The sequence below is a fragment of the Lathamus discolor genome, chromosome 5 (assembly GCF_037157495.1).
Source record: "Lathamus discolor isolate bLatDis1 chromosome 5, bLatDis1.hap1, whole genome shotgun sequence".
Lineage (NCBI taxonomy): Eukaryota > Metazoa > Chordata > Aves > Psittaciformes > Psittacidae > Lathamus > Lathamus discolor.
This window is the reverse complement of record NC_088888.1, coordinates 28871376-28887052: the sequence shown is the minus strand read 5'-3', so window position 1 is coordinate 28887052 and position 15677 is coordinate 28871376. Positions and strand designations below refer to the sequence as shown.

The 15677-nt window shown below is 35.4% G+C and overlaps 1 long non-coding RNA gene across 1 annotated transcript; it reads left to right on the top strand.

The window, feature by feature from the left end:
• Window positions 1–4317: 4317 nt before the first annotated feature.
• Window positions 4318–5862, top strand: LOC136014271 (uncharacterized). Its single transcript, XR_010612596.1, has 3 exons — window positions 4318–4636; window positions 4713–4913; window positions 5799–5862. It is a non-coding gene; the product is annotated as an uncharacterized LOC136014271 (long non-coding RNA).
• The last annotated feature ends 9815 nt before the right edge of the window (window positions 5863–15677 follow it).

Sequence of the window (15677 nt, the reverse complement as noted above, 5' to 3'; positions counted from 1 at the left end):
TCTTAATTTTTTAGTGTATATATTATTTTCTTTTCCTCGATTTGTCAACAGTTGGAACCATTCAGTAACAGGAATATACCCCTACTTACTTTCAGGCTTATTTATCACACAAATTAAATATCAAATCACCACTCTCCTTTTAATTACTATCCTTAGTGAAAGCTGTTGGCCTGATTTACAGAACAGTACAGCAAATGCAAGAATTCACAGACTTCATTATGAGCTGTAAGCACCTATGAAAATGAGGCCAACTTTATACTTAGGCATTGTACAAACCAGAGCTAATGAAACAGCCACACTGCTGGACATCTCCTGTATAAAACATTCATGATGAAAACATAATGCAGTGTGGAGACTGATGTTTTGAGAGTTGTTTTTTGTATTTTTTTTTTTAAACAAACCTACTTTTCCCTGAGCTCTGCACTATCAATGAACATGGAAAGATGGTGAAATACAGTAATTTTGATCTTTTGGTGGCTGTAAGCATGGTAATATTTTATTTTAAATAGTCTTTAATGTATCAGTTTATTTTAACTCCAAAATATTGCCACAATTTGCAGAAAGAAACCAACAATAAAAAGAAAACCAGATCTTGAAGATAGTCTATTATGTATATTTTCAAAGTTTCATAACTTCAGATGTTGTAATGAAATCTGTTCTGCTTAACTCTGAAGTCAGGATGTGGCTTGCCCAACTTCAACACACAACGTTCTCATATTTCTATAGCCATGCATGTATTTTTAAAATTAACAGAAAAGGTACAGAAAATACCACTTTGCATGACAGTCAGCCCTTGTCTAAAATGTCTGAATTCTTCTGAAGCTGGTGAAGTTTAGGCTATACTCTGGCTAAATTTGGCCTATTGTTTTTATAGAAGCAAAGGTGACTTGGGTAGCAAATGTTTTAGAAATCAGTCAGTTTACAGTGCTTATAAGTCATTTTTCAGGTCATGCTTGTTGTTGGCACTGAAAAAGTTCAAATTTAGAGTAAAAATTTACAAATATACTGTATTTTATTATTTGTAGAACAGGGATTTTATTTTTTTTTTTTTCAAAACTCAAATCCAATGCAGTTTACGGGATTCCTGAGATGTGCACCAAGGGATTTATTAATGTAGTTGCAGTTCATACATGCTCAGGAGAACTTAGTGCCGAGCAATGATTAGAGACTGCTGCTGTAACCTAATGCTTGACACTGGCCATGAATGTATTAATAGCAGCAATGCTTATTATGTGTAATGGACTGTACCTCCTCCTTGCTAAATTCAGACCATTACAAAGGTTATATTACACTGGTACACTAAAATGTGCTAAGGAATAATTAATCCATAATTGTGTGATAGAAAATAACTAATAGAAATTGTGAAGAAAACAATAACCTTACCAGAATAGTAATGCTTTGCTTTTTAAATATAATATAGCAATACAGCATCTTTGCTGGGATTGATGGGAATTTACAGTAGATTTCAACTTGTGAGAGACCTTTTTACTTATTCAACACTGTCAGTTAAAACATGAGAAGTACATTTAAAAACCAGAGTCTAAAACCACAAAGTCTAAATAAACTCAGCCTCATTCATTCATATCAGCATGTTCACATGCTGCAGTATTTTATGTAAATCAGGCTGTATTTGCATCCTGAAAAAAAAACGAAAAAAAAAAAAAAACAAAAATTAGGCCAGGCTTTAAACTTAATTGACTGCAAGAAAAATATTATTATGCAAAGACCTGAGCATAATTCACAGAAGGCTGAGAAGAGGCACTCTATCCACACCCAACTACCGAAACAGAAACATGGTGCAATCTGAAATGTGATTCCTTCATAGCATCTGTAGAAAAATATGCCTAGAATCTTTCTGTTGTAAAAAATCACCAAGGCTCGTGTTTCTCTTTTCAGGAAACCTCAGTATCTGCTTAACCTCAAAGTACCAGCAGAATTCAACACTTGCCCTTCATCAAAAATGACCCAATTACACTAGGTATTTTTAAACTAAAAATTACTCTTACAAAAGATAACAGGCTGAAATGTTTTAATTGCATCAATTATCTCAAGTAATTCATTAAAATGTCACAACACTGACAAATGATGCTCTCCAGAGTTCATGTATGTGTTATCTTGATTGCTTTAATGTTTATTTTGCATCACCAATAATTATTTTACCCAGCAAAGATGCTTTTGTATGTAAAAATAAAAAAATCATTGTTTGGGGTCATGTAAAGCTGAAGAACTTGCTCTCAGACCTGAAACCACCTTTTTTTCTCTCTTTTATTTTCATTTTTTCATGAAAATATGTCTCCTAAACAAATCACTGAGAAGCTATGAGCTATGTAATAGTATAATCTCTTACTCTGCTGTGCATTTATCAATGTTCATAGAGAGTGTGTTTTAACTGGCTATTCAGTGGTCCATCAATTACTTCAGATCACAACAAAAGCTGGTTTGAGCTTTAGCTTGAGCTTCAGAGGATACAAGGAAAAAAAATTGGCAGCTTGATTTCCTGGTCTCACCAAAAAAGTAAGACATTCATTTTAATTCCCCATTGCCTACAAATGCTGTAAAGAATAAAAAAGCTTCCTGGGTGATTAAAAAGCAATCAAAGCCATTCTTATTACGCAGGTTAAATGAAATAATTTCAGTAAAACTATATAGAAGTCTTGTTTACTGTTTAGGTGATGAGTTTAGCAGATTGTTGAGTTGTAGGTGGACTTACACTTTGACTAAAAGTAAAGTTAATAAACTAAATCAATACAATATTAAGACTGCCTATCTTAAGTAGATTGAAACCCAGTGATAGTTTTCAAAATGTAGTGCTTACTTAGATACAAAGATCATCAGGCACAATTCCCATAGGCCCTTGAGAATCAAATAAATTGATTTTCTTTCAACTCCTTCCTATAGAAATCAAATCTTGGTTCCTGTCTACTTCACGTTTTTACTATTGCTCAGCCTGGAGGACGGAAGGCTCCAGAGAGAGCTTACAGCACTCTTCCAGTACCTAAAAGGGGCCTAAAAGAATTCTGGAGAGGGACTTCTAACAAAAGCACGTAGCAACAGGACAAGGGGGAATGGCTTTAAACTGAAATAGGGTAGATTTAACTCTTTGGCATTTTTCCATATATAATTTTTATCCTAGCACCGTATGAATTATTTTATACTAGATTGTGGCTCAATGTATGTCATACATTGAGAGATCGTCCTCCACATTTACATGTGTGCATGTACACATGCATGTATATATACATGAATATACAACGTATATTCACAAGATGCTCAAGAAAATAGTAACAGCAGGGTATGCACAGGAATGTCTTCTGCCACTGGCAAACTTTTATACTAAGTAGACAGCTGTTCTTCTAGAGGTTTTGTGCTTCCTTGCCTCAGTGACAAATGTTTGGTGTATTCTCCCTATCTTCAATTGCTTATAACCCATTTTCACGTTTATCGCTGTACCGTGTAAATTCATTGGCATTTGTGAAGTCACTGAACTTACACTGGGGGTGTTCAAACTAGCATCTGACTTTGGCTCAAGAGTGTGCTTTTGAAGTAAATCTGTTCACGCTTTATGCTTATGTTCACATCACAGAGCAGCTGCATTTTGTGTGAGAGACTTCTTGTATAAAATGGAACAGAGAGATTGCACCTCCAGCGCACAGGACATTGGGTCCTAAGCACCAACTTCTTCTCCCAACACACCCAATCCTATTGGACTGAACTATTTGCTAATACCCACAACTGCAATCAGGCAGCAAAAGGCCAGAAGAATCTCCTGCTTACCAAAATAATCTATTTCTCTCACTTTTAATATTCTTTGGACACTTCCTATCACACTGAAAGTAGGCTCTTGTATTGGGATACTGTCAGCATCAACGTAAAGCTGTGCCTAAGCTCATATATCAAGTATAATTTGAATTCAGTTGACAAAGTAAAGCCTGTAAGACAGGAAGAAACCTGTCAGATTATTTATCAAGTACATCAGAGGTCTGATTAGTACTGAGAGCAAATAAGGTCAATAACTAGTTACAGTTAACTAGCAACACTTTCATTCAGCACACTTCAAGCCCAAGATATCTTTTTTAATTATTATTAAAAAATAGCATAAGAATTCCTCCTATCTCACTTCTCCTAAACATGCCACTTTCTCTCTAGCCCCATGCTCCTGCAGACTAAATCTTCATCTCCCTCCAGCTGTCTACAATTCTCTTTGCAGAGACTCACCTGACTCCTTTAAAACCTCATCGAATCCCACCAGCATGTCTTGCTGTGACTTTTTATAGCTAGCTTCTACTTTACTCCCAACTTGATTAGTTTTGTCTGGTTTTCCTCCTCCTGTGCCCTTATTAGCACATACTTCTCTCTTATACAATCTACTTGGCCTTGTCCTCTATTTACCTTTTTCTCTCTCTCCAGCTCTCTGCATCCTGCCTTCTATTGACACTCTTTTGAAAGGAATAGGGCTCTCCTTCCTGTGCTCCTCTTTCTTCCTTATAACACTTCCTTCAAGCAGCTTTTTGGACTGTCCTCTTTTGCAGAACCTTACTATAATAGATTTCTCCAACAGTGTTTCTGACCTTTTGTTTTCAAGAGTTAGTCTAAAAAAAAACTGATAAGGAGAGAAATCTCAAGGATGTCTGCAATGGTAAAAGGAAGAGAATCAAATCTGAGTGCTTGGCCCCTGACTGTATGTAATGCTTAATTGTTTTTTTCTCCTCCAGGCTTTGCCTGCACAGTTCACAGCAGTTTTCTGCAGTGCACCCGCACTTGGTTTGGGGATCATCATATCAGAGATCACACTGAAAAAGAGTGAGCATGAGACTGCATCAGTTTTGACATTCTCCATCCTATAAAATTCTCCACTACTCCAACCTCAGCAACCAGAGTGCTTCAGGACATGTCATAAACAACATCTGTATCAGGTGATAAAAACAACATTTTGGTGGAACGTAGAACATCCCTCACATTATTTCAAATATTTTGAACAAAAAAGGATTGTGTTTTAGGGCTACGGGAGTACCACATAGGTCAAGTGCTAAATAGATGCTGTGCTCTACAGGAACTAGCCTGACATAAGCTCATCCATACAATTTGGCTTGAGGGACAGGGATCTTTCCTGTCCCTTTTTATTTCCCTGTGTAGATCTATTATCCAACCCCCACCCCACTCTGAATAAACTAGGCACATATCACTCACAGTGCTTTATAGACAAGATCTTATCCACCATGATGGTATTTTCTCTATTGTCACAATTGTGGCATCTCAAACCTACAACTAGTACTCAAGACAGACAGTTCTTTCTTTTATTCAACACTTTTGCTGTTAAGGTATATTTGTACTCAAACAGGAACACATGGCATGTGGGTTAAAGAAAGAAGGTGCTGAGTTTTCTGGCCACCCAATTTCCAGTTAAACTTCCTTCTGTGGCTAAGTTGCTAATATTGCAGGACTGTCCAATTTATGGCAAACTGAATGCCAGATTGTATTCTAACACATTTATTCACTGGCCAGATGCAGATAAACCTTTAGAGGTTATAGGTACTACTGGAAGAAGAGAGACCAAGTGGAATTTTCTTGCTGGCCTCCAACTGAATAGTCCTTGTTTATAGGCTCATAATTAGACAAGGGCAAAAAAAACGTAACTCTGTTTTACCAAAATCAGTGAAGGTCTCTCCATTCGGAGAGAACATATGGTGGTCATAATTTGAATGGAGAAGAACTATATTTCTGGGGACAAGCCAATAACGATGGAAAAAACAAACATGGATTTTTGCACAGGTTGGTTTTTTTTATTTTTTTTTTTTCAGGTCGGGAAACAAAACCAGCAAACTTCAAATTGCTCGTGAAAAACTGCTCTGAGCTTAATTCAATTACATTCATCAGCCTGAAAAAAAAGAGGTAGGAGTAGTCGTGAGATAAGGTGATATGTCAGCAGAGAGGGGGGAAGAGAGAAGTTCAATAGCTCCTGTGAGAACACAAAAAAAGAAGTAATTATCACCTATGGAGCAATGAGATATGAATGATATTTGGCACAAGGGAAATTCTAAAACTTTGATATAAGTATATGATTTTTTCTGTCTAAAAATTATGAACTTCAATTCTTAGGCTTGCCTTTTAATGATATTTTTAAAGTCTTCCTTGAGGTCAAAGATGTAACAGTTGCTTTGTGAATACTCTATCACAGGTAACAGAGCTCCTCTAACAGCTGTATTAAGATGCCTTGCATGGAGTCTGTTTGAAGCTTCCAATTAGGTGGAAGTTATGAATTTAAGAAGCTGCATGTATGTTGAATATTCTGCTGGATATGTGGTAAAGCTTATTGCACATTCAAAGGGTGAAAACCGAGATAAAATGTAAAGAAATAAAGAAATATTAACAAAGGCAAAGAAAGAGGGGAACAGCCTCTTCCTAGAGAATAGTGGCAAAGATAACCCCACCTCCTGCTCCCATCAGAGAAGGAAAAAAAAAAGAAAATAGAAGGATGCTAGACCAAGGGAAAAGATGAAGTAACCAAACTCCTGATCTATAAATATCCTAATATTTAATAATATTAAATACATTGTATATATAATATATGTATTATATATTAAATATATAATATTATATACACTGTATATTTAATATACTAATATTAAAGACACTAATGATAAGCCTGGGAGTTTGCAGAGTAAAGAGCTACATTTAAGGAAAAAAATTCTCACAGGCACTCATTAATTACTACCTTCCAACAAGCAGCAGAGGAATGTCAAGCAGCATGCGACTTGGAAAATGCAGCCCATTGTCACATGAGGCCAACAAAAACAAGAAGGAGCAACTTCATTCTATTGAGACTGGACAGTGTCAAAGTTTACTGAGAAGCTGTCCGTTTGAAAGTGTATTCATGCAGCCCATAAAGACTACAGATCATGAACAGCAAAATAAAAAAAAAAATATATATATATTTCATTCCATAGTAGTCTGTAAGATTACATTGAAAGTGTGCATTGAGCACTCTGTATTGCTCACTCATGTTTTTGTAGTTCATTTCTTGTTCACTTGTTTTTTTAATCTTTCATTCTTAGGATAGATCACAGACTAAGTACCTAATCATATCAGAGGTACAAGAATACAGTAACCTGATGGGGAGTGAATTTAAGTGAGAAAATAAAACAAAACAAAAACCAAGCTTAATTTGCAGCAGCATCTAGGGTTTAAATTTTCTGAGAACATAGTAATAAACCTTGGCTACTTGGAAAGAAGTTCCAGAGTTTATGAAAGCCCACTTGAATTGAATGCAGTGATGGATGCAGACGAAGGGAGAAGTGGGCCTTTGTTAATACTCCCAAGAAAATGTACCCTGGGTATCACAGAGAATGGGGAAACCCAATTGTTGTACTGGTTTGATGACTGCAAACTTGATCCCTTCTGTTCTTATTCCCTGTGAAATTGTCAACAAGCAATTTTTACTCTTTCATCATATATGATACTAAATCCAGAGTAAAAAATAGAAGAGAAAGGGAGAGAGGTGTTAGACTAATCAAAAAAAGTCCTTATTATGATGAGCTTAATAAGCCAGAAACTCATCTTAATTAATTAGCTTTAAATCAGATTCTAAAGAAAGGATCTTGATTTTAAGTGGGACCTCAGATTAGCCAATTAGTTAATGTTTGCAAAGTGTGGTGAATATGCGGAAAGAGAGGGCGTTTGTTCTATTGTGCAGGATCTCTACTCAGTCTGGGGAAGTGCAGTCTCAAGCTGAGGCCCTCTTTGGAGTCTAGGTTTGCATATAGGAGAGAATATACCCTGGTGGTTGTAGCCAGCTATTGCCAAAACATTTTGATTCTGAGCTGATCTCTGCTGTTGACATACCGTGAATGGGAGCAAGTACATTTTGTTCTTCTAAAACACAGAGATAGTCAAAGCAGACTACTTCAGTAGGGCAGTAATGCTCATTTGCTTGATATGTGAGGCACTCTTGAAATGCCATGGAGTGATATTAAGTATGAACTGAGTCTCTTTATATCAAATGCAGTCCTAAGGATCGTGCTGCTGAAGGGAGAGGGAGTAAGAGTTTTCAGTGGCTTTCACAGTGCCATGTTCATGAATGACTATGTCTGTTTTGTTAGCATACCAAGCTACTTTGATCTGTAGCTGTACAACTGCGGTGAACTGTCCACTGTACACTGGAAAGGACAGAAAAGATTAAAAGCAGAAGAGATTAAGGGGGCAGCTTTCAGTAAAAGCAAAGAAGCACAACAAATTGAAAAATGAAGGAAGGCATAAGATGAGCTGTGACACGGGAAAGAGCAGCTTGGGAGACTGATACGTAATATTAGTATAATAATTAATCTCCACTGCTTTCCTTAGCAAATGACAACAAATGAAATTGTATTCTCTCTAAGAACTACATGGAAATAAACAGGCAGGGGAAAATTCATGGATATTTTACTGTTGTGGAGTAATCTCTGAGCACTCATGAAGGACAGCAAAAAGAAATAATTCTCTTCTTGATGCTGCCGTATAGACCAAAAACATTATAAATAAAGTAGGCATGTTCACATGCCACTAAATTGGCTCTTTCTCACATACAGATGAAAAGATGATGCTCACTGTATTTTATAAAAAAAAATTGTGGTTGCTTGAAAAAAAATTGAGTTGCTTTCCTCATTGATGATCTGCCTCTTTCTACCCGCTCCAAGACAACCAACTCACCTGACACCATTGACTGTTCCAGGGCTGACCATCCATGTGTCAGGATTCACAGTGACTACCTCAGAGTTTGTGTCTGTGCCCAGCTGGGGACACCTGTTCTTTAGCTTTTTGTATGATGTTGGAAACTAGCTAGGTCTCAGGCTCCTTCATGAAATTACCCAAGCATAACATGAAATACTAGTGGCGAACCAGCAGTCTGTCATATCCAACTGTCAGTAGCTTGAATTCAAAGAATCCAAGCTGCAGTTGATTTCCATATCCATTTACTCACTTCCTTATATGCAGTATCATGCATTGCTCATATTGAATCTTATTTTCTATTACAAGTTTAATTTTTGTTAGTCTATTTTCATTAAAATAAAGAAAAAATTGTTTTCCCTCTACAAAATCATTTTACAATGTTCATTATTTAATATTCTTGCAATGTATTTCCTTTATTAATCATTTCTCCAGACTAAACAACTCCAATTTTTTATGTCCCTGTACAAAAATAAAACTTGTATTACTTTTGCCCATTTATGAAAGTGTCATGCAGTATTCCAGAAGACAGTACACACAACTCACACAGCACAATTGCCAATCAATTTCAGGATTTCTTCTTCATTCTTAACATTTATCTTTGCATCACAATGCTGCTGCATGCCACTAGAGGCTTTCCTTCATTTGGAAACAATCATTCCTGTGTCTATACTTCAGTATATAGTCATTTAGAACTCATCAATGCCTACAAAAATAGCATCTAACATATATTACTATGGATTTGTCAGCAATTAATTTAATTTTTTTCTTATATTAACAATTTATGTACATTTTCTTCTCAAAAGATCTTTAAACTTGACTAATCTAATTACTCTTTTGTCCACCAAAGCTGAGAATTTGACTCATCTAAAAAACTAGGACCACTGAAATGGTCATTCCTTCAAAGAGTTTATCAGTCCTTTGTTGTTGTGTGGCCCCCAGCATCACTTGGAAGACACAAAGAACCTGGCAAACATGAAGTCAGATATATTGCATATGAATGATAGATTCTTCCTTTTGGTTATCTCCTTTTCAACAATACTAGGCATTGTTATAACCAAGAGCAATTTCACAAATTGAGAATATACACTGAATTTTAAATGTGCAATGTAATTCATTTCAGTCAGTATGATCTTCCAGTGTGAATTCGCCATAGCAGCAGCATTAAACATTTCATCTAACCCTTCTTTTGCATCTAATTTCCGCATAGATTCTATCTTCTGTGATCAAGAAGAGGCATAGTCTGAACAGGATGAAAAATGGGTTATTCTTACCCAAGATTTATCGCTTCTGTATTGATTGATGTCCTCTCTTACTAACCCAACAGTACAGTACAACAGCAGAAAACAACACCTCAAATATAGTCACAGAAATACTCAGAGGAGATTTCATTATATTGTCATCAATAATACTACATCAACATCAAAAATAACTATTCTAAGGAGAAAGATTTACTGAACAGCAAGTAGGTAGGAACTTCTTGGTAATTAGTTTTTACTTTATATTACAAGACTGCATTATAATCTTACAACAGTGTAAGAGTAGAAGTAAATAGTAGTTCACCGTCTTAAATAGCTGAATGACATATAGCTAGCTTTCAACCTTAATGTATTTCAGATATTTAAAATATGTTTTAAACTTAAAAAGAATAACATTTTGTACAGGAGGAATAAGAGAGTCCTCCCTAGACAACATAAAACCTCTCAAAACAAAACCCACAGTCAGCCTCAAAAGGGAAGCTGGGTAAAGCAGAATCAAGTGCACCATCCAAAAAGATTCCCAAACAGTAGGGAAAAAAAAATTCTTTTTAATTTTAAGTGATGAACACACTTTTCACTGTAATGAATTAAGTCATACAAATGTCTTATGTCATAAGTTCCATGAAAAGCTTTAGCCTTAAGAGAAACAGACTATATTCCTTGGTCTTCCTGTTCTCAGCATCAATTACTTCTACACCGTCTAAAGTTGTTTTGCCTAATCTAACTTAATCAGTTGCAAGGACCAAGACTGTCCATCCTAGTCTCTACAGCCTGGACATTTCAAATACCATGCATTCGAATTTGTAGATTATCTCTTTGGTTAGTAAAAGCTTACACACCAAAATATTAATGAGATTGTCACTAATCCACTTAATTTAAAAACTCAAAAGCCTTTCAATGACTTTTAGCTTTCTGAGGACGAGAAATTGAACTAGAGTCAATATGATAATGTAAAACCCAACACTTGTTTCAAGCAGCTCATTTATTATAGTAAACATACCATAATTGTTATTCCCACTCCAGTATGTTCTCCAAATGGCAGGATATATTTCATTCAAGTTGGTATTTACAGAAGAAATGCCACAAACTATAAAGTTTGGAAAGAGTAAGCATTTCAGTCAGTTGTTTTCCTGTCAGAAAGTACTACTCTTGCCCCACTGTAAAAAAAGTCTAAATTAGCAGGCTTCAGCTATTATTTCTCACACTTTCAGCCATTCGCAAAGTGAAAAAGGTAGAACAGTGACTATTTTTAACTATGTTTCTGAAAATATTTAGACAGATGGTATGGTGTCAAGATGTTGGTACAGGTCTGAAGGAACGCACACTTTCAAAATCATCTTAGTCCACCTATTTACAACAGCAGCCTAGTACAAGCAACATTGCACATATATATGTAGATTAAAGAAAAAATTTCCACTTTAAAAAATGTTCAGAAATTTCCCTGGCATAGTTGAGAGCAAACATTCTTAGGCAGTTAAATTATCCAATACAAGAATTAATGGATAGTTAAGTTAGCCAAAGAACAGCCATGAGATACCTATATTCGTCTAAAAACATATTAATATTGGAAGTGTATAATCTTTAGATTCAAAATCCAATATTTATGTAGTATTTAGCAATATTAAATTTCATGCCATTTTCCTCCATTTCTCCATTTCATAGATTTTAAGAGATACCAGTCTATCCCAATCAAAACCTATGATAAAATTTCCCAAGATCTTCAGAGAAGACAGGATTTCAGTAACATGTATTTGGGAAATGGTCACTGCTGGAAGTGTTTGCCAAAACCACTAAATAATAAGAGAGATTTTGAAAAGGTTACTTCTTAGAGAACAGAAAAAAATAACCTGTAGAAAGCAAAGAGAACTGAGCTTAATCAAAATTTCACTTTAAAACACTTTCAATATCCACTGTGACTGTAACAAAATATCTGTAGTATAAACAGGAAATTTTTACTGCTGTTCTAGCAAAATTCTAAGTGTGTTTCCATTTAAAATTGTATTATACTTTAGTTAACATTTGAAGTTATTTTAAAATGTCATCATACTTACACAATTACATATTTATGGTAATGAAAATATCTGAATTTAGCAACTGGAGTGAGCCATTATTCATACATCTGAGTTCCACAACAGATGTTGACCCATTCAAATGGAAGTTTTGTGGAGGTATGTGGATGAGACAGTCATCCTACATTTGTTCAGTCACATGGTTCAAAAGCTCTCTGTGTCCTAGTGAGAGATATCTGGAATCTTATGAAATAACTATGCAATAACAATATCACCCAGTGTAGCTCTGAGTTCATTGCAAAGACTGTAACTGAAGTCATAATAATTGCAAAAACATGAAGCAGAAGTACAATTAATAAATATGGATATAAACTTTTTCTGTTCAGAATATCATCTCATTTTCATAAGTCTATAGAACTTTATATTTGAAGGTTTTTTTTTTTCATGTTTTTTTCATAACTATTCAAGTTATGAAAGTGTGTTTCTGATGCACTATTTCCAGAGTATAATATTTCTAGGATGGATGCCAGGAACATGATTTTGCCTGTGCAGTTTCAAGCAGAAACTATCAAGAAGCTAGAATAATATCAAATAAATTTGCAGGTCAATGAGTAGAAATCAAATGGATACTGTTGGAGACAGAAGTTCTGTCCAGAGTGGCGTGATTCAATTTTAAAGTGACAGTTCCTTGCCATGGAAGTTCCTGTGCCATCATCAGTTTCAGTGATAAGAAAATTACATTTCTCTGTGTACTAATTCTTTCACTTCTTTTCATTCCTGCTAGGGAGTGGTTTATAACTGTCATGCAGGTGATTGATAGGAACATCAAGGAGTTTAATGTTGCAGACTGTGGTACACTAGGAATTTCAAAACTGATTTTCTTTAGACACCTAAGCAAAACAAATGATGTCTAGATTTCACATGTATATTTGCAGGCATACTGGCTCATTCACACAATGGACACACTACTATGAACAATTTCATACAGGACTCATGAGCACAAATAAATGTTCTCAAAGAGGGGGCAATTAAGGAAAAAGATTAATTGAAAACACATTTTATACAATTTGAAAATCTACTTTGCACTTTAGAAGAGCTTAAGTTAAAAAAGAAATCATTAACCATCTTCAATACGAATCTTAAGAGATTTACTCTTGCTTTTTGAAGGTCTGACAATTCTTTTTCCTTCTGCACTTGTTTACCCATTCCTACTGAATTTATTCCAATTCTGAGTTCCCTAAAATCTTCTCAGCAGGCTTACAACTTCATCTTTACCTAGCACACTTCAATTACGTAAAGCTCATCACTTTGTCGTGAACAGGTATGCAGCATACTAAATAGGGGAAGAAAAAGACTCCTCGACTCACTGACTACTCATTTGGAAAAGTCTCTCTTGGTCTAAACTTTACACCAGGCAAGATCTGCCAGATAGAGCAGAGGAGCTAGTTCAAGTCTTACAAAATGCTTTGGTACAGAGGGCTGACTTAATAACATCTAAAAGTAGAAAGTACAGTGCCAGCAGGGATGAAAAAGTAAACAGGTGTTGTCACTGCAGGAGAAAGTGATATGCAATGTTATCAGTACTCTTATTGCCTCCATTTCAGGAGATATAAGCTGACTTTATGAAATCCCATGCTAAGGAAGAAAATCAGCAAGTCAAGAAATAGAAAGAAATGCCACTCACTGCTAAGACTGAATATTAAGATATATCCACTGTGTCATTATTAGCAAAGTCAGATGAGTGTCAAGGTGAAAGTTGCTGGAATGGAGCTTGGAAAATGAAGTTTCTGTGCTCAAGGCCAGGCAATCATAGAATAGCAGAATAGTTTGGCTCAGAAGGGACCTTAAAGATCATCTAGTTCCATCCCCCCTGTCACAGGCAGGGACACCTTCTTCTAGACCAGATTGCTCAAAGCCCCACCCACCCTGGCTTGAGCACTGCCAAGGATGGGGCAGCCACAGCTTCTCTGGTCTATGTATTCAAATGTCTCACCACCCACATAGTGAAGAATCTGTATTCAATCTGTATTCTAATATTCCTGACTCACAGAAACTTTATTTTGCATATATTTTTGGGTGGTTTGTGTTTATATTTGTGTTATTTTGCCAAATAGTAAGTGATTCATTTTCCTTCTTAAATTCTAAATGAAATATGTTTACTTGTTACCAAGTTGGGAACACCAAATTGTGCAACAGCAGAAGATAAAAATAATTGCCTTATCAATTTTTGTAGGTTAGGGACTATCAGCACATCAGTGGTAGAAAACAAAATGCTACTTCATATCTGTGCACAGTTTCGCATTCATCTATACATGGAGTAATTGACTATTATTTTCAGTTTGCATGAGTTTGTATCAGGTAAATCAGCATAGATTATTCTGATCCAAACACTTTCCTGAGATAGTCAGTGCTTTGATTTCTTTTAAGGACACCTCATTTTCTGTATTAGCTGGTAGCTAATCTATACATTTGGAAACTTTGCCTAGGGAAAACAATGAAAGCAAAAAATGACTTTTTTATCAGTTTAAAGCTTTATTTATTGAGTGATGCCTTGAGGTAAAATTTCAAGAATAAAAAGTTGTATTAAGGTCAAAACTACACTCCTGGACAGTACTTTAAAGTAAATACCCAGCATTAGGAAGACAGGAGAAAGGAGGACAGGAAGTAAAAGTGAGAAGCCAATAATCAGAAGACATACAAAGGCACCCTAACCTTGAGCAAAGTAATTCTGCAATACACTATCAGTGCAGAAATGAAAATACGTAGTGCAACTGAGAAAACATAGTCCACTAATTTCCTCCTTCATTGTTTAGTTGAATGTTATTCCACATGTTCTGAAGAAGGAAAACCATGAAAACAGCATTCCTTGAAAAAGGATGTGGGACATGCTGTAGTTCAGAAATTGAACATATGTTAACATTAGTGTGATGCATTAAAAACAAAAATAAAATACAATTATTAGCAGTTACATTCTATAACACCCATAAATCACTTATTTCATTCTGCTCAACACTGGAAAAGCCCCACCTGGATTGTAAGTCCATTGTAATGCACAGAAGATGCAGGAGAAGTGAAAAAACTGCGGAGAAGAAAACTTCATCTGGCGTCCCAAAATTATCTACAAGCTAAGTAGAAAGAAATGCGTTCAGTCTACAGAGAGAAAAAAGAGCAAATGTAAATATACTTACCAAGCACATAGTATTTTAGAAAAGAAAGAAACAAACATTCTGCAAATTTACTCTGAATATGATTTACAGAAATAATAGGTTTAAATTACAGCAAGAAATATTCAGAATAGGTGTTAGAAAACACTTTCTAATAAGGGTGCCAGGGTCTTAAACAATTGCCTGGTTGAGGAAAGCTATTATTTTGAAAATGGTTGTATACTGACTCAAGAATTCTGTTGGGCTGGAGAGGATCAATGAGATAATATCTTGATACTCTTCCAGCCTTATTTATACTATGCAATCAATATTTATGTGCACATATACATGGACAACTACATATCATTTATTCACATTTTCATGGGGATTTTCTTATTCAAAGAACAAAACAGCAAAAGCACAAATACAGTGACACCTGTGCAAAACTCTAGTCTCAATTCCTGATTTATTCTGTTTAGTGTCTTTATACATTTCGCAATCATGAGAAGAGATAATGATTCCATTATTTCTTTTCAAAATATTGGTATAAAATTCCAATTGTCTGT